The sequence below is a fragment of the Saimiri boliviensis genome, chromosome 6 (genome assembly GCF_048565385.1).
Source record: "Saimiri boliviensis isolate mSaiBol1 chromosome 6, mSaiBol1.pri, whole genome shotgun sequence".
NCBI lineage: Eukaryota > Metazoa > Chordata > Mammalia > Primates > Cebidae > Saimiri > Saimiri boliviensis.
In genome coordinates, this window is record NC_133454.1 from 63,208,226 (window position 1) to 63,227,057 (window position 18,832).

The 18,832-nt window shown below is 37.3% G+C and overlaps 1 pseudogene; it reads right to left on the reverse strand.

The window, feature by feature from the left end:
- Window positions 1-13,992: 13,992 nt before the first annotated feature.
- Window positions 13,993-14,927, reverse strand: LOC101036694 (protein FAM133B pseudogene; annotated as a pseudogene).
- Between the last annotated feature and the right edge of the window lie 3,905 nt (window positions 14,928-18,832).

The window sequence follows — 18,832 nt, forward strand, 5'->3', positions numbered from 1 at the left end:
GAATACCATTTGACCCAACAATATTATTAATGTGTATATACCCAAGGAAATATAAATCATTCCGCTATAAAGATATATGCACATGTATGTTTATTGCAGCACTATTTACAATAGCAAAGACATAGAACCAACCCAAATGTTCATCAATGATAGGCTAATAAAGAAAATGTGGCAATATTCACCATAGAATACTGTGCAGTCATAAAAAGTAATGAAATCATGTCCTTTGCAGGGACATGAATGAAGTCAGAAGCCATCATCCTCAGCAAACTAATAGAGGAACAGAAAACCAAACACCACATGTTTTCACTCATAAGTGGGCACTGAACAATGAGAACACATGGACACAGGGAGAGGAACAACACACACTGGGGCTTGTTGGGGAGTTGGGGGTGAGGGAGGAAGCTTAGAGGATGAGTCAATAGGTACAACAAAACATCATGACACATATACCTACATAACAAAATCTGCACATTCTGCACATGTATTCCAGAACATAAAGTAAAATTTAAAAAATATTTGTGAAAAGATAAAATAATAAATAAATTCTCTGAAAATTTCAACATCTTTGCCATGTCTCATTGCAATGCTTGTGCTTTCTCTTAAGACTGTTTTTGTTTGTTGTTTGTTGTTTTTTTTGCCTTTTGATGTGCCTTGCAATTTTTTTTTTAATAGCTGGTCATGATGTACTGGTTAAAATACATTACTGCAAATCGTTCTTTAGTAATGTGGTGGTAAGGCAGTGGGGCAGAGGGAGTGTCCTGTAGTTTTATAGTTTTGTAATAACCTACAGGTTCTTCTTGCCTGTTGCACAAATGAAGCCAATGGACTGATACAAAAGTGTTGCAGCAGAGAAACAGTTTAATTATCTCGAGAGCCGAATGGAAGGATGGGAGATTTTTCTTGAATCCACCTCCCTAAGAACTCAAAGTCTAGGGATTTTAAGGATAATTGTACAGGCAGGGAGTTAGGGAATGGGTGCTGATGATTTGTTGAGGATGAAATCATCGGCATGTTAAAAACTGCCTTTATGTGCTGACTGAGTTTCTGGGAAAGGGGTGGGAGAGTCACAGGATAAGTTGAGTCAGTTCCTTGGTATGAGTCACAAGTCTGAGTGGAGTTAGTCATCAGAATGCAGAAGTCTGAAAAATATCTCAAAGACTAATCTTAGATTTTACAATAGTGATGTTATTTATAGGATAAATTAGGGAAGTTATAAATCTTGTTACCACCTGCTACATGACTCTTGAGCAGTAAGCTATTATAGAAAAGCAAGCTAGGGAATAGGCTGGTAATTGTTTAACTATACCTACCTCATAGCAGAATTCAAGCCCTTCTCATAATTCCAACTTTACGGCCTTTCATTAGGCTTACAAAGGTAGTTTTAGTCCCTAGAAGGGTCAGTTTTGAGAGGGATTATTATCATCCTTGCTTCAAAGTTAAATTATGAACTAAATTCCTTTCAAAGTTATCTTGGCCTATGCCCAAAAATGAGCAAGAAGAGTTAGCTTGTGTGGTTAGAAGCATAATGGAGTCAGTTAGGTTAGATTTCTTTCACTGTTATAATTTCACTGTTATAAGGTTTTTTAAATTTGGTCTCAGTTTTTTAGTAAGCCTTTGATTCTGGACTGTGAGCTTCACAAGTGTTTTTCGGTTCGCTTTCTCTTAGGTGAGACAGGATGGCTAGAGTGGTCTGGAATTGGGTATTTTTATTCCCTCAGATCACTAGGCTCCGATAACATTTCAGCAGATTTAGCTTTGGTTGATAGTTTCTCCAGAGAGCAGGCCTTAATAAGAAAGACAGAATGCTGTGACATATTGCAAAATTGTGCCTTTGCTCCTCCCACTTCTGGAAGCATGAGGGGATTTTTTGTTGACATTTACTGAGTACCTGATAGAGCTAACAAATGTAAAACTCACAAAAATGGAATACTATTCCTGTAGTAAATGCTTATAATTTTACATTGAGTCAGCAGTCATTTGAAATACAAGCTATGCATTTTTTTATTGCACTTTAGGTTTGGAGGTACATGTGAAGAACATGCAAGATTGTTGCATAGGTACACACATGGCAGTGTGATTTGCTGCCTTCCTCCCCATCACCTATATCTGGAATTTCTCCCCATGCTATCTCCCCCCAACTCCCCACCCCCACTGTCCCTCCCCATCTCCCCCCGACAGACCCCAGTGTGCGATGCTCCCCTCCATGTGTCCATGTGTTCTCACTGTTCAACACCCACCTATGAGTGAGAACAGGTGGTGTTTGATTTTCTGTTCCTGTGTTAGTTTGCTGAGAATGATGGTTTCCAGGTTCATCTATGTCCCTACAAAGGATATGAACTCATCGTTTTTTATGGCTGCATAGTATTCCATGGTGTATATGTGCCACATTTTCCCTGTCCAGTCTATCATCGATGGGCATTTGGGTTGGTTCCAGGACTTTGCTATTGTAAACAGTTCATACCAGAAGCAGAGGTCAGGCACCCTTGACACAGTTTCCAGTTCTACATCCAGCTCCAGTTCCTCAATGTGGTAGGTCAGTCCAGATACCTGTCTTATACAACTGCTCCCTAGTGATTGGTTCTTTATGGGACAGATAGGCATAGCCTGCTTGAGTGGTCTTATTGCCTTTCTCACCCCATATGGACAGTGTGGACCTGCTATCGTGACCACCTATCAGTCACTGCGTGACATCCTGGAACTCAGGCTGGCTTTCTTAAAACCAGCCAATTAAAATTTCTTGTGGGAATACTGTTTGAATAACATCCTAGGTCCAATATAGGCATTAGCCCATGGTTCCCTCTCTCTCTCCCTGTCTGCCCTGGCTTCCATGTGAATGGCCTCTGGGCATGCCATACACCATCCCTGCCAGGACCTGCAAGTAATAAAATTTCATTTCCATCTTGTATCTCTCTTAACCATTGAAAGGCTGCTTTCTATCTTAAAGATCTTAAATTAAAACATCTTCCCAAAATGGGTTTCCTTATCATTTTTAACCCAGAATTGTCCATACTGAGACTGGCAATTTTTTTTTTTTTTTTTTGAGACAGAGTTTCACCCTTGTTACCCAGGCTGGAGTGCAATGACGCGATCTCGGCTCACCGCAACCTCTGCCTCCTGGGTTCAGGCAATTCTCCTGCCTCAGCCTCCTGAGTAGCTGGGATCACAGGCACGCACCACAGTGCCCAGCTAATTTTTTTGTATTTTTAGTAGAGAAGGGGTTTCACCATGTTGGCCAGGATGGTCTCGATCTCTTGACCTCGTGATCCACCTACCTCAGCCTCCCAAAGTGCTGGGATTGCAGGCGTGAGCCACTGCGCCTGGCCCGAGACTGGCAATTTTTAATTTACACTTCGGTTTTCCTATCCTGGCATTGGTTCCCAAAGGAATTTCCACTTGTGGGTCTCTGCTCTGTTAAGGCATGACTTCTTATATCCATCCGTCTCTCTTTTGAGTCTCGAAGACAAGGTTTGCCCTATGTCCTTACCTCTTTTGCAGACTAAGAGTTGATTATTCAGTCTGTTTAGTTTTTTACACATTGTTAAGATGGGATAAACTTAGAACTGGCAATCTTAAATTCATCAGGGAATTTTTTTGCAGTAGTTAAATTATTCTGCATGATACTTTAATGGTGGATACAAGACAATATACATTTATCAAAGCCCATAGAACTTTATAGCATAGTGAATGAATCTAATTCTTAATATATGCAAAGGTTAAAAAATAATTCAAAGGTTTGAAGGACTCCAGGATAAAATGTTAATGTGACAGATTATCTAAGTGCATTACAACCTCATTGAAATGGGTGGATGAAAAAGGTTCTGACTTAAGTAACTTTGGAAATGAGAGAAGTGTTTTAGACCAAAGGACAAAAGAAATGTACATAAAAACTGTGCTCTGACAAAGTTATTTCTCTCTAAAGTATGGGTTAACAATTGTGAAAACACAAATACATCTATACTGAAATTGAACAATTAAGTAAATAGATGTGGAAGATAAAAAACAAGTTTCTCACTATTGAGAGAGATGTAACAGATAACCAAAGTAAGATGTTAGGATGATCTATGTGATAATGAGTGTATATAAATATACTTAATATAGTTACATACAGAAATATGCATAAGTATATGTATATATGTAAGAGTTAGTATAAATACAATGATTAGTATATACCTTACCCTATCATCTAAGGGAGCCTAAAAACATCGACACTCCCTATGAGAAGATCTAGAAACAAAAAGACCCAGTGCTGAAGCTTTGACTTCTAATATTATTTTTGAAGAAATAAAATGGGACTCCTTGGAACAATGACTGATTCTGGGAATGGGGAAGAAATTGTACAATATGAGCCTGGAGCATCTTGTAATGTCAGAAAATAAAACCAAAAATTGCTTAAATGAACAAATAGACATTTAAAAAATAAAACTGCAATGATGACAATATGCCAAAGGGACTGATATGATTTGGCTCTGTCTGCACCCAAATCTCATCTTAAATTGTAGTTCCCTTAATCCCACATGTTATGGGAGGGACCCGGTAGGAAGTAACTGAATCATGGGAGTGGTTTCCCCCATGCTATTCTTATGATGGTAAGTTTTCACAAGATCTTACGGTTTTGTGAGAGGTTTTCCACTATGCTTTGTTCTCATTATTCTTTTTTCCTGCTGCCATGTGAAGAAGGATGTGTTTGCTTCCCCTTCCATCAAGATTGTAAGTTTCCTGAGGCTTCCTAAGCCCTGCGGAACTGTAAGTCAATTAAATCTCTTTTCTTTATAAATTACTCAGTCTTGGGCAGTTTTTACAGCAGCATAACAATGGACTAATTCAGAGACACGGGAGCTAATGATAGAGTTCTGAAAGACCAAAGATGAAACTATTTGAGCAACAAAATAAATCAAATGATATTTAATTATAAACCAAAGTATGAAATAATAAAATAGGGAGAGGCAACAATTTGCCCATGCAAAAGAATTGCAGATAATTTATGTAGATACTCTCTCCTCACAGAAGCAGAACACAATTTTTTCTTTTTAGGGCCTGGTGCATAGTGACATCTTTCCTCAGAATACAGTTGAAAGGAGCTGGGGAATAACTCTCCAGCAGATAACATGGCAAACACAACCTCAGCCGGGTGATCAAGGTTAATATCACAGTGTAATGTATGCTGATAGTACGTACCCTTGAAATGATATGGTGAAATCTCTGTAATCTCCCTTGCCAAAAACCAGAACTTCAGTCTAATCATTGGAGAAATATCCCAGTTGATGGTCATTCTAAGAAATACATGACCAGCTTGCCTCAAAACTGTCAGGGTCATCAAAAATGAAAAGTTTTGTAAACCTATCAGTCAAGAGGAGCCTGAGGAGATATGGTGGCTAGATGTAATGTGGTCTTGTGGATGATATCCTGAAACAGAAAAAGGACATTAGGTAAAAACTGGGACATTTGCATAAAGTCAAGATTTTAGTTAATACTAATGTATCATTATTTCATTTATTAATCGTCATAAATGTACTATACAAACGTAAGATGCTAATGTTAGGTGAAACTGATACATGAGAACTCTGTGTTGTGTTTCCAACTTTTCTCTAAATCTACACTGCTCCAAAATTAAAGTTTACTTTATAAAGTATGAAAGATAGTCTATGAAATGCAGTAAATAAGATCCTTGATGACCCCAAAAGGAGATAATTAAACTAAATGAATGAGATTAAGATCCTTAAGATATGTGAGGAAATACTATTCAAGAAAAAGAATGGAAGTACTAAAACAAGTTTAGGCAGCTGTGAAAAACAGCCAGGAGCTGTGATTTAGTAAAATATGACTTTAGTCAATTAGTTTCACTCAACTAAAAAAATTCACAGTCACCTTTAAGTCTTTCTTAATTTACTTGCTGTGTTCAAAAAACAGAAACATGGTCTTGATTGAATTCAGTGGGGTGGTGTTAAGAAGGTAAAGCAGCTGAGTTTCTTGTGTTGTAACTTGTTCAGAATTGAGTTAAATTTGGAGAAACTGAAGGATGGATACTTAAATAAAGTTTGTACTAATACTTCAAGTGCAAAAAATACTATTTATAACAAAGGCCGATACAGTAAGAAGATGGAGAGTATAGATTTTAAACATTAACCTTTGTGACTGATGACATATTCAGGTATTTTGAGGAGGGAGTGGTATATATTAAATGGCTGTATTAACAGTAAAGCTTTTAAATAAGATAAAATGTATACATTTGTTCATTGCAGAGGTGGGTCTTGCATAGTGTTAGATTCTTGAGATAAAACTGAACAAGACAGATGCACTTTCCATTTTAATAGAGCTCACAGTCTACTGTGAAAAAAATTAAATGAATAATTATATAAACATTGTTTAGCAATGACCATTAAATATGCTATGAAACTAAAGATTTTCTAGGAAAATAATAAGGTAATCACACCAACTATGAGGGTTAGAGAAGCTTTGCTGAGGAATCCAAGAAAAGCTAAGAAGAAAAAAATAAAAAAATAAAGCTGATTGTTTTATTGGACAATTTAAATTTGTAGAGCTTTTGGTGTAAATATCCTGTGGGATAAGTAAAAGATGTCTACATTTCCTTCAGAATTTTTGTATCAAATGAGAAATACTGAAAGTCATTTCATATCACAGTTTGGCAATACGCCAATATCAGCCCTACAGCCCTACCATGTGAGCCCTAATTTTGTAATGCCTATAACAACAACAACAACAACAAAAATTGGAAGAATTACAGAAGATTTAGGGAAGTGAGGAAGGCAAACGTTGGAACAGAGAGCCATATTAGGCATATCAGCATAGTTGTGTTTTTGTTTTCTTGGAAAGCAATGCCATTTTTTCTGAAATGAGTGAGACACGAATCTTCCTAGAAGCAGGTGCCTTGAGGGCAAAACTCTAAGGAGTCCCCTCCAGCATTTCAACACAGAGGTACTTGTTTCATCCCTGTCTTTCAATCAGTGACTTTTTTCTTTTTTCTACTATCTTTGGTTCATATTCTAGCCCCAAATCCTCTTTTAAAAGCTCCAATTCTGAAGACTATATTATTAGAAAATGACAAAACAGGAAGTAGAAAAAAATTCTGAGTATGGAGAAAAATGTTTTCTCTATAATTCTAACTCTTCAGCCATTAGTACCAGTTCTAAAATGAAGATAATAGCTATTGTATAGAGTTGTTTGAGGATTACCTGAAATCATGCATGTAAGGTGGTGAGCAGAATAAGAACCTGAATGTTAGCTATGATTAAAACTATTATTGTACCATTATTATTATGCAACCGTATTTTCCATAGAAAATTATCGGTAAATAATTGATTTCTGTTTTCCTCTAATCACTTTCTTTCCTACTTCTCCTCTAGGTTTTCCCGACTACTTTCTCATTTCCAAGTGAATTTAAATATTAATAACATTTCAAATGTCTTTTAGGGGAATTATTTGTGCAGTCTCAAAATTTTATTTGTGAACTTCATTTCAGGGAAATGCAGGAATGAAATACACAACAAAGTACTTCTAAATCATCCCACAAACTGAAATTCAAATTTCTAAAACAGATCTGTTTTCAGGGAGATCTTTTACATCAGATACATTATGACATTCTGGAGCCTATGGTATGTGTACAGAGCAGATGGTCCCCGGCAAGCCTTGTTTCATGGGCCAAATCCAAAGTTGCAAGTCACCCGGCGAGCTTGAGCTTTGTATATGATCAAGAGGAGGCCACATAATGAAGTCCAACTTCCTGCACAGATGGTAATCCTCAGGGGAAAGGTGAGGTACATCTCTCTGCACCTGGAAGATCAGAAACCTGGAGGGCTGAACCTTTCTCTGCAGTTCTGGGTAACCCATTACTCCTGGAACAGCTGCATACATGAGGTTCAGAGGGTGATTCAGCATGACTGACTCATAGAGTGGCATCTGGGCAGTCTGCTATCTGGTTGCCCTGGCTGGGTGAGTGAGAGTTCATATGATTCTCAGAGGCATGTTAAGCTCATGAACATTTGATTGTAGTAATTACCTGGGAACCCCCCTGACTAATTTGCACACCCAACATAGAGAGTTGGAGACATTATTTCTAGGGAGTGATAAATGGCACCTACTTAATTTTTTTGGAGAAAAGGTGGTGTAGTTTCATTTTGACCTGGTTCCCAGTCTGGATAATCATGAGTGCATTCCAAAATAGCATCAATAATAATGTTCTGTAGATAGCTAGACCCCATTCCATTGATATTTCTTATAGGCATTATTTCTTATGTATATTCTCAGGGGAAGGCTGGTATAGTATTCCTAATCTATTTTTCCGATTAGGGAAAATTAGATGTATGAAAGCAATGGGAAATGTTCAAAGTCATATAATAAATGTCAATGCTAGAGGCAAAAATGAAACCAGATGACCAGTTCCTTTGTAAACTAGATTGTATGAGAAGAAATGGTATAGGATATTGTATCTGAAGAAGTTTTTTCCCCTTGAAATGGGAATGAAGAAGGAATGGTGTTGACATTTATGAGAACTTTGCACAGACTCGTGCACATAATGCTAAGCGAACAAACACTCATTCACTTTCCTTTTCTTTGTTCCCCTTTTTTATGTTGCCTTTGACTTTTAATCTCTGCGAAAATTATTTCACTCTCATATCAATCTCCCAGTGACTCTACCTTTCCAAAATTAAAAAAAAGAAAACTTCCTCTCTCTACTTCTCCCTTCCTCCTCCCTCCTTTCTGCTCCCTTTACTCTCCTTATCCATCCCACATACACATTCAAGGTGACAAAGATGGCATCAGGGAAAGAGTTAACCAATCAAAGTCAACAGATGGTGAATCAGTGCAGCAGATCCTAGAGAAAGAAAAGATAAGAGCTTTCTTTTTTCCTTTGGCCTTTGGGAACTTGAGAAAAAGTGGGGGGAAAAAATCACTCCTGTGGGTTAGTGTTTGATTTTTCACAACTTCATGTTCCTGTCGTTCTTGGCTAGCCCCACCACCTGCCGGAGTCTGACCTGACAGAGTTGAGGTTAGCCTGACAGGAAGTGCTGAAAGCATGTCGACAGAAAAGTTCGATGGTAGAACACGCTGTGTTCACAGCCAGAGTTTTCTCACACACCTGTCCAATTAGGAATCTGGGCCCATCCAGAATAAATTACGTGGCAGCTTTTACTCTTGAAGTGAAAGGAGTTGTGCTCCTGCTGGAACAAGACTTCTGGGATGGTGGCAAATGCACCTGGCCCAGCATCCATGCAGAGTGGCACTGATCTACGCTCCATCCAGGTGTGTAGCAAGTTTCCTGCCTGCCAGAGCACACGCCACCTGGCATGCTGCCGGCAAGTGGGCCAGAAGCTCACTTCTCAGCAGGCTGTGTGTGCTAGGAATTTGTTTTCAATGATCAGTTCTCTGCACTCATGTTTATAACGTCTGGAATGTGTTTCTACTGGGTGGTAGGGAACCCCACACACAAACCACCTGGTTCAGATTTGAAGTAGTCTTCATTTTTAGTTATCTTCTTCAAAAGAGGACACTTTCTCAGGTTCAGTTTCCATGAATTTAGAAATGACAAAATACGAAATATAGTTACGCCATATTTTAATGTTGGTGATGTCTTATGTCTTATGCTTCCTGGTTTTTGCTCACTTTATCATCATACCACATATTCGTGACTGTATCCTTTCTTCTTTATGTATTTTTAAACACACACACACACACACACACACACACGCACGCACACACCTTACTACTTGCCATTAATGAAGAGAGCACTGTACTATCCACTACTGAGGATATTCCAGGATATATATAGTCAGTGAGGGAGGACACAGGTTGAAACCAAGTTGTGTCTACACCAGATTCCCATGCCTGCTAATGGGCTTATAAAGGAAAAATTTATCAAAAAGGAATAAACTTCAGGCACATAACCTTGACCCAATGAAAATGCCTCAGATGTCAGAGGGGAGCAAAAGAGTCCTAGCAAAATAAAATATCTGCTACTCAGATTTGTTCACCGATTTAACTCATAAACTTAGAAAGAACAGCTACAAGTAAGAAATAGTAAGAGCTAATTAACCCTGTGTGAGAAATGAGTGCGCAGGATACAATGGCCTTGATGCTTATTTGATGGAATGAAGCACAGAAGGAAAGGCTTCATTTCCATTTGTCAAGGAGCCCTCGCTTTGAGGCATCAGAAACTACTGCAAGTTACCATGTCTTCATTCACAGTGCATTAACGAGCATGGAGGCAGCAGCAAGTGTGTGTGAGGACTGTGGGGATAGGGACATGGGCAGCTCTGGGCATGTGGCAAGAGCTTCCTTGATATGAGCCTTCACACTGTTCATATCAAAAGGTAGGATGATGAGTCAACCCAGGAAGCCCTCTCAGTGGCAGAGTCTTCATCACAGGGGACAGTAGAGGGTGACAAGTGTCAGATGGAATTTGTGAGGTAGACTGGGGATTCCCAGACATGACTGTAAATATTCTTTCAATATCAGGTGGGCTCAGATCGTAAAAACACAGGATACTCCCTCCTTATTTATTCCCAGGTTTTTATATCCTGAAGAAACAGTGTTAGCCATGGAATAGCAAAATGCTAGGGCTCATAAACACCTGAAAAGACATCAAGAGAAATGCAGTCAACTGTTAAGAGTCACAAAGCCCCTGAGAGATAATGCTGTGGTTGAAAATGCAGTCCCTGTATCTCTTACAGGATGAACCATCTTGCTGCATTTGTACAAGATTATTTTCACCCTTTAAAGTATAATATAACTATATAAGAGTGGCAGAGTAGTCTCTGGTCTCTTATAACCATGGACTCTGGTGTTTAACTGCTCAGGTTTGAATCCTGGCTCTTCCTCTTCTTAACTATGTGACTTTGCAATAGTTTTTGGTTTGTTTGTTTGTTTTGTTTTTCTTTTTAACTTGTGCGTCAGTTTCCCTAAGGATAATGACACATTATGAGTTTGGTGAAAATAAAACGAATTCTTATAAGTAAATATCTTAGACAAAAAGTTTACATGAGTAAATCCCTGTTACAAAAAAAATAAATCATTTTCTCCTAGGAATTATTCTAGAAGCAATTAGAGAGCCATAGTAATTATAAATCAATGGATGAAAAATCTAAAACATTAGAGGCTGAATGACTTGGAAGGTTATGTCTGCAAAAACTTACTATGCATACACATTAAAGGCAATTTAAGAGTCAAGAATAACTCTTAAGAAATAGTTCAAAATAAACCAGAAGTGTATGTGATCCAATGTTAACTTTTATCATGTACAAAGAGAATGAAATAGACTTCTACAAGATTGGCAAGAGTTGCCATTATTGTCTAAATTATTTCTAAAAATATCTTATGGAGGAGGTAGGAAATAGTGGAAAGTTAACATAATTGAATTTTTAGGTGTCCAAGCAAAATTTTAGAAAGTACGTTTTATTGGCTGACTAAAACCCTTTGTATCTGTTGTTTATATCACTTAAATCAACTTAGAGGGAGTGGCAATTGCTGCCTTTCTCAGAGTGTCCTTGGAAAATTAGCCATGCAGCAGAGCATCATCAGGTGAAGCAATTCTTCCTTAGAGCTTTCATGTATTTATTTACAAGAATTTTATGGAACTCCTATGATTTACCCACACACTAAACAAGAAACTGGGAACATAAAGTAGCTGCCAGTAATGAGTACCCACCCTTGAGGAAACCAGAGATGCTATGAGGCAACTAGAACATATTTTGATAAATGCTTTGATAGAATGTGTGAATGAACAAGCCAGGCTGGTGTGAAGTGCTGGAAAGGAGAGGGTGTAAGGGAATATAAGATCTGACCTGGGTTTGTAAGGGTGAGCAGGAGACAGCCAGGCATATAGAAGTGTGAGATGTTCCTCACACAGCAATTCAGGGAGAAAGCAGAGAGCATGGATCCTAAGGGGAACTGGGTACTGCTCAGTGCAACTAACCATGGGGTGAGAGCAGACGTGGTAGAAGAGAAGAGTACTACAGCCTGTGAGGTGATGACATCAGTCATGAGAAACCTCTGTGCCCGACCTAAGTGGCTTGGACCTCTCACTTGGTGGAACCCAACACAGGAAGTGAAGAAAACTGGAGATGGTCATGGTCAAGCGGAGACCAGGACAGTCCCTTAACCCCAGTGGTGGAGAAGCCCATAGCAGAGGATGATGGGGACAGACTGCTGGACTTAAAACCCGGCCCTGTGCTTAGTAGCTATGTGGCCTTGGGTAGGTTATCTAATCTTTATGTGACTCAGTTTCCTTAACTGTAAGTCAGCATTTGGCAGAAGGTTGTTTAGAGGATGGACTGAGTCTGTGCATGTCCATACTCTCTTAGAACAGAGTATGGTATATCATACCGATGAGCTATTATTACCAACACTTCACTGCTCTAATTGGAGGAACGGGGCTCTTTTTGTGTAAACTGAGAACTTTAGCAAAAGATGTGGGGAAAGACCGACTGTGTTCTTTTAAAATGAGGAAGAAATAGTTTCAGAAACACCATTATCTACAACAAATAAGCATCCGTTGAACATTTGTTACTCTAAGAAAAGCACTGAGTTTGATGGAGGAATTTTGACTTGCTAAATGGATATTTACTGAAATGAAATCAAAGAAATTCACTGTGTTAGACTTCCTAGAGTTTTATTTAAAGCTTTGTTAAAAATACGTAAAATATGAAATACAGGTTTCTGATACAAAAAGTATGAAAGGTTGTAAAGCAAAAACCAAAAACAACAACAAAAAACTTCCTGGTCTTTTTCCGTGGCCTCCTGAAAGCATCTTTTCCTCCTTTGAGGTAACTAACTTTTGTTTTGTATTTGTTTTGTTTTTGCCTCTTCGTATTCTCCTGCCTAGAAATCATGTGTCATTTAACACACACAGTCAAGACACACATATAAACAGAAACAGAATGGAAATGATAGATACACATTTTATATAAATGATATGTACTGACATGTAACTACTTTTTATTTTTATTTTTTATTATTTTTTTAAATGTTACATTTACTAAGATTCTGGCAATAAGACACAGTATACCAGGCTCGCCACTCAACTTGTTTATGTTAAGGTAAGTCTCAGCTTCAATATGAACCTTTTTTTTTTTTTTAAATCAAAACCCTGCTTTTTACATGCTAAATATCTTGACAAGTAGGCCATTAAACATAGTAATGAACTTAAGACAGCAAGAGTGAGGAGTTAACAAAAGCTAAACATTGCAGCCTAAACAAAATTCATACAAAAAATAAACTATCACTGGTTACATAAAATTTTCCTAACTCGTTAAAACTTAGTATAAAACATGCATTATAGAATCTTTAGCTATCAACTTCAAAAAGTACCAGTGTCTATTTAAAATAATTCCTCTCCCAAGCCAAAGTATAATCAAAATTAATTCAAATGACATAACACATTCTAATGCTAAAAAATATTCATTATTATTGAAGTGGAGGTAAATCCCAGAGCTTTTGGGGCTTTCTCGTGCTGCAAATGACTGTTTCTCTGATTCACTCAAAGCAGCATATGACAGCATCCAAGGATGACATTAAGCTCAGTAAAGGGCAAGACTGCTAGTAGCCAGCTCTGACCTCCCAGTGAAGCATGGCAACTGTGTCCACAATACAGGATGTGTGAAGATCAAAGGCACACTATTCTGCTAGTTTAAAGGGATAGCAAACCACCCCCCCCCCTCAAAAGCTCCTTCCCCAGGTAAATAAAAGTATATGAGGGGAAAAAAATTAAAATACACTTACCTACAGAGTAAGGGTTCTGAAATATTAATGTAATCCCTCCTTCAAAAATTTTAACTAGAGTCATCTGGTCATTTCTGATTACATCTTAAAGGTGTATCCAGATTCAATTTCTGTTGCTTTATTCTTAGACACTTCAAGTCAAGAGTATTAATTTTATTCTCAAATATCTTAACCACTAGTATAACTGCAGTGTATTATCTCCCAGAGTTATCAAGCACTAAAAGAAATAGATGTTCAAGCAGCAGGCAACATTATGGCCCTTTCACACAGTGGCATCTGAGTGGCTACTGAACAGTCCAGGAATAATTCTAAAAACAAGAAAATTCATGCATTTTAGTAAATATGTTGTAGGTTTCACAGTTGAAACTTCCTCAGACATTGCACTTTCTTTATAAGAGAATCCTGATTTTTCTTAATGTTATGGTGAGTCAGGACTTGAACTAGCAGCTTTCTTTTTCTTCTTCTTACTGTGTTTCTTATGCTTCTTTTTCTTTTTTGTTTTTTTCTGTTACTTTTTCTCGTTCTTCACTGCTTTTCTTCTTTTTGGCTCGTACCTCCTCAATATACTCTGATTCTGACAAGGACTCAGATGATAAAGGTTTATCTTCAGAATACATCTTTCTCTTTTTGCCGAGTCCTTTAATGTCCTTTTCTTTCTCAGTTGCGTCTTTTGACTTCTTTTTCTTTTTTAAACTATCCTTACTGTCTGATTCAGTTTCTGACAAGGAGCTTTCAGAAGATTTATGTGAATGGTTCTTCTTCTTCTTTCTCCGTTTTCCTTGTTTTTACCCTCATCTTCAGAATCAGAAGAACTGCTGGAAGAATCAGAGCTTGATGAAGAAGAAGATGAATACCTACCAGATTTCTTTTCTTTTTTCTTTCTCTGTCTTTTTTTCGATGAGCTCTCGCTTCCACTTAATTTCTCCCTGTGTTTTTCTAGTTCTTTCTTCCAGTTCTCATTCATTTTTTTCTTCAAATTTAGCCAAAGCCTTGGAGCCTTTCTTTTTCTTTTCTAGTTGCTCTTTTACTTCTTCCCAGGTAGGCCTTGGTCGGTTCAGATAATCCTGTATTGTTGGCCCTGAAGACTGAATTGGACCCCTTGATCTTGCCATTGCTATTGGGTTCATATAAGCCACCTGCTTGTCCCGCTTCCCCATGGTGCTGGGCCTAGCGCACAGTCGCACGCGGAGGGAAACCGGTCCGGAGACACTGCCGAAGTGCTGTAACTACTTTTGAAATGAAATGATAGATCTTAGAGATATTTAAAAAGCAATATATACTGAGCTATCTTATCTTCTTAAAAAACACATTCTTTTCAATTATAGGGATATATCATTATCCATTAACCTAATCCTATATTGACAGAGAATTAAGTTGCTTCCAGTGATTTACTTTTATATAAAATTCTACAATTTATATACCAGAACATACATTATTTTGCCTGAGAAAAATAGAATCTACATGTGACATATTTGAGTCAAAACTGTGAGGACTCTTACTTAGTTTTGTGCAATTGTCCATCTAATTAAAAATCAAAAGTACTGTATTTCAAAAAGTTTTAGGAAGTAAAGCAAATCAGTATCAATTATTTAATTAATATATAGTTTATATAACATTCAGGTTAAATACAAGATAAAGCACAGTTCTATTTTGTATGGACTTCTTATTATTTTGGGCAGGTCCTCTTTTGCATAAAATACATATACCTAAGTTTTAAAACTTAGAATATACTTTTGCCATTTCAAATAAGTATAGATTTTTCCAGTTGTATCTTTGCTTTTATTATATAAACTGGTCATATCAATGATTCATTTGGTGCTGACCTCTTGTTAAATGTCGCCTCAGATCTCAACACTACATTTATAAAACACAAATTTGATTATTTCAGTCCAGCTTTTAAAGGTGGATGATTTCTCATCAAAAACCTCCAAATTAAAAAAAAAAAAAAAAAAAAAAAAAAAAAAAAGAGTTGAAACTACAGCAACAAAGAAAACCAGTTCAGGCTCTGTGCAAAAATGCCAAGAAGCTCCATCCCCGTTGTATTAGCTGTGCTCAAAGAGGCCGGTCATATGTCGTGCAGTGGAATTCAGCAGTAGAGCCACTGCAAAGAAAGAAGCTCAGACCCTCTCCACTTTAAAAGGATCATTGTTACTTTCTAAGGGAAAATCCACAAGCATGACTTTGAAGAGGAAAGCACGTGAACTTTGAAATCAGGTCTGCACTTGACTCTCTACTCTGTACAACATGGCTGAGCTCTTCTGTCCACTTGTATAAAACGGTGAAAATCATATCGTACATAGCAAAAGTTTTTATAATGAGTAAATCTGATAACAAAAGCAAACAGGTGTTCTCTAATTATTATCTTTTCACTTTTCATCTTTTCTGATCACAGGACATATGCTATCGTTACAGAAATTAGCTTTAAAGTAGTACAGTCCAGATGCGGGATTGACAAACCATACCTTGCAGGCCAAATATTGCCCGTCAGCTGTTTGGGGGATGGCCCAGGACTATGAGCTAAAAATAGTCTTTAAACTTTTATTTATTAAATACTAACTTATCATATATGCATATACATAATTGTGAATTTTATGAATACATAATGGCTATGGGAAATCATCTTTTTGAAAGCAGGTTGAGAATTTCAGTAGAATCTAAAACTTGAAAAGAAGAAAATTATGAACTTAAATCTCAGAGAGATCCCATCTTCATTATGTGAATTAAATTCTCTAGTAAATAAAATTCTTATTCATTTTTTTCTCTATCAAAAAGGTCTGGGTATAGTGTGTGCCTAGGTATGTATGTGTGGGTTGGTGGGGGTACATGGGTAAAAGTATCACTCTAGGTATCAATTTAATCCAAAAGTAGAAAAGTGCCTTTCTCATCTCATCAACCTATTTAACTCAGTCCCTTCTAGTTCACAACATGGAAGCCTCCAGCAAATTAAAGTCCGAAAGGGACTATGAGTAAGTGCCTGTCTTAGACCAGAGTCTCAGTCTGTAAATTGATATTGAATGAGAAACTGCAGAGGCTATATTGCCATACTTCAAAAAACCACAGAGAAATGAGACATTCTCATGAATGACTTCTTTCCACAGAAGAACAAAATTACCAAAGACCACACCTAAACATATGTAGCACATAGTTAGATGTAAACACTGTTGTTGAGAGTAATGCAAGTATTCTCAAAAATAATTATTTAATCTGTTCTCATGCTACATTTTTAAATGCTTAAAAAGGTCAAAAGAAATATTTTGTGACATGACAAAATTACATAAAATTCAAATTTCATTGTCCATAAGTGAAGCAGCAGAACACAATTGCGTTTAATTTCCTTCTTGTTGTCTATGGCTGTCATTATGCAACAATGATATGGCTAAGTTGTTGCAACACAGACATTCCTACGTGGACTTTGCAGCAGAAACTGTATATCCTGAAAGGCCTAACATATTTATTATCTGACCCTTTACAAAAAAAAATGTTTGTTGATCCCTGACCTAAACAATGTTATTATAATGTGTGTGTGCATAGGTACATTTATGTACACGTTTGTATACATGTTTATACATTTCCATATTTAGTGGTGATATAAGATATGTGAACTGACTAACGCATTTTAAAGATAAGCCCCATTATTGTACAAATGGAATATTGGGATGTATTCCATCACCTCCACCATTATTAGGAAGCTCTGGAGGCCTGTTCCTAAAGTGTTCTTGTATCTAGCCAAGTTGGGGGATTTCTGTTTAGCTAATAACTGTTAAGTGTCAGAAAATCTGACCCTTGGAAAATTATTATGACTACCTTGAATAAATGTTTTATACTGATGTAGTTGCATCACCCAAAACTACCAGAGATTTTGTAATTGGTGGCATGATCTGTGTCACCTTACTAATGCATGTTTTCTTTATAAATGTTCGTGTAAGGGAGAGAATTTGGTCTGAAGTTTTAATTTATTGCAAATTGGTAGTAAAATGGTATAATAGATAAGTAGGAAACCACCACCTACTTCAAATTCTTAGCATTTCCTAAAAGAATCAAGAGTTGCACATAACCAAACTGACTTGGGAAAGTTCATAAAATCCACTTGATATTTTATTGACAGATACATTTCATACTTAGCTAATAAATCATCAAACAATTATTGAGTGTTTGCACATCTTTTTTAAAAAAGAATAAAACAGAAAAACAAAAAGTGTCATAAAGCCACATTTAGTTTTATCTTTCTGTGTTCTAAATATAGAGAGAACTAGACAATATATGAGTATAAATTCAGTGAAGGGTCTTCAATAGGAATCCTAAATGATTGAAAGCAGAACATGAAAATTAGTGAGAGACAAGACCTGTGGGCATTACTTCCACGTAGGAGAAGATTAGCTGGCTGGCTAGGCCAGAGTTTCCAAGTTTTACTCTTTTTTTTGCTCTTCCTTGTTGGTTCCTTCCCCAGATTTACAAGATGTTCACAAAAACCCATTTTGTGGGTGCTCAAATGTGGAAAACATTCTTTGTTTTGGAGTCGTTAGCTGAAATGGATTTATTATGTAAATTACTTGGATCAATCCTAAAATCGGCCCTTTTGTTGTTTATTCCTCCATACAACCAACAGACATTTGTTACTGTCCCCATGGTGTCAGAAAGTTGGCTGAAAAAGAAAAACACACCCAAAGTCTACATTTGTGTAAGGCTTTGCTGCTTACAAAAATGGCTCCAGTTTACTACTTCCAATTTGTTTTCATCTAATCCAAACTTCCCAGCCACTGGAAACAAATAACTCTAATTCTACTTGTATTGCCCCTACCTATATATGACCAAGTACATCAAGATTCCCCTTCTTTCTTTATACCAATCATTTCTGGGAATATCCAGAGGTGTCTTGCATGCAAAGTACCAAATCCTGGGGTTACAGGATCCCTTTATTTTTCCTGGTGTTCAGTGTCCATAAAGTCATGGTGGGGGCACCGGGGTGCTGATTTGTGCTCCCAGGTACTGTGGCTCTAGTGCTTCCTGAGATGCAGGTTCTCTGGACACCATGTCCTGACAGTTCTTCCCAAAGAAACCAGAATAATGCTTCAGAATCCCTGTTCATTCTTTCAGCCTG